This window comes from Montipora foliosa, chromosome 5 (genome assembly GCF_036669935.1).
Source record: "Montipora foliosa isolate CH-2021 chromosome 5, ASM3666993v2, whole genome shotgun sequence".
Lineage (NCBI taxonomy): Eukaryota > Metazoa > Cnidaria > Anthozoa > Scleractinia > Acroporidae > Montipora > Montipora foliosa.
Genome location: NC_090873.1, coordinates 31,349,926 through 31,351,918, shown reverse-complemented (window position 1 = coordinate 31,351,918; position 1,993 = coordinate 31,349,926).

Genomic DNA, 1,993 nt, shown 5'->3' with positions numbered 1-1,993 from the left:
GCATTTCTGGCCCACAGAGGTTGATGGCTACAAGTGTCGCAATTCTTGGCCCGCCCCAAAATAGCACAACCTCTAGAAACAGCTTAAAAGAGGACTGGTAACGGCGCCCGTTCTTTTCAACATGAAAGTTTCTTGCAACAGTTTGCAGTACACCGACAAGGGTGTTTCTATCCTTCAAATAGCCGTTTTCTGCTGCCTTATCAAGATTGTGGCAAATGGCTTCATCGAACCACGTCTTGCGAACTCGGCCAATTTTTCATCTAAAGAACGCTTTCGCATTCTCAGCCTTAAATTCTTGGACTTGAGAAAAAACAACTGAGATTCTGTATCTTCCAGCTTTTCCTTCTGTTCTTTTAAATTCTGTTGCATCTCATATGTGGAAAGGAAGTCATTTCGAATTTTGGAGCTGTTTCTATTACCATCTGAACCAATTCTTTCACTTCGCAATAAAAGACGTTTCTTGAAAGACGGAAGTTTGGGCACACCCTAACAAGCAGAGCACATATCATTTTTAAACGTCTCCATGTCTGCACAGCGTAAACATGCAGAACTTCGAAATGTCCCCGTTATTTCTTTGGAGCTTTCCTTACAAATTCTAACAAATCTGTAATGTGGCTCTGGATACCAGGAAATTTTACTATTGTCTTCACCTGGCTTTGTATCATTAATAAGCACTTTGGTATTAACAGTCACCTTTTTATCGCCGACATTATACTCGGAACGTTCAAAAAAGAATCCATGACAAAGTTGCTTACCAGGACCTTTTGTGTTAGATCATTTGCTCTCATCTTGTGTGCGAGCTGATTTATGGAAAAATGAGGCAATGTCAGCCACTGAGCCAATGCAGGAGGCCTTCTGCTGATGACCACGTCCTTCAACATGCTGTTTCAAATTGAAGAGAAGGGATCTTTGAGAAATAGCAAATGATGTATTGCAGGAATGGCACAAAACCTCCTCCCCTTGAAAGTGAAAAGCTTTGGCAAATTTGCATTGAATCTGATTTCGAAGATCTTGAATTTCTTTCGGTATTTCTGGACCGGCTAATAGCTGTATTTAACTTGTCTTTTGAGGATGTAATGTGCAGCTTGTCCCACAACGACTTCAGATGAGCTCACATTGCATTCCGCAAAAAGCTTCCCTTGTCTTCTTTTAATATTAAAAGCTACGCCTGGTTCCATCTTTGCAAGTTCATTCGCTCTTAACTGCTGACTTTTGAGTTCGGTATCTACGTCTACCACTTCCACTACCTCTACACGTTCTCCAGGAATACCATGGGGAGTTGACGGCCTTGTACTGGTGTTTTCTGCCGGAAAACTATCCCCGAGATAAAGCGACACTGAAGTTGAAACTGAGTCTGGTTTGGTAACGATGCTTTCTACTAGCCCTTTTCCATCACAGGACAAATCGTTTTCTAACTCTTCTTGTATTGGTTCCAGCCTCGGTTTTTTTGCTGGCATTGTTTCCTCTTCGCTTGTAATTACCTCGTGTTCGACTGGTCTGCGGCCACAGTACTCACACAAAATACTTACAGTACCAGTGGTTTCATACTCATCACACTCTTCACATTTCAAACATTTCCCACGCAATACGCCTCTCTTGTCCTTTCCCATTGTAGGCTTTTTTCTTGCCTGGTATTGCCAGCCGATCCTGTGACATACCAAGTACGGCTTATGTTAGCCTAGATTTTTTCAATTTACATGACCATTTATACTGATGTTTTGCGTGCGACTAATTGTCATGGAGTATCATCTTTAAATCGTTTAACGCAGGTACAAATAAACTGGATTATTTGGTCCAGGACGTAAAACTATAATTTTTTTTCGTTTCTGATTCTTTTAAATACGTCTAACACAGGTTAGACGTATTTTTCTTTAACTAGCGTTCCTTTTCACAAAATTACGCCTTCACAAAAGCTGGACAGAATAAAGCTGGGAACATCTGTTTACATTTAATACGTTGTCTTTATTTTGTTCTTATTCGCCAAGCTACGAGA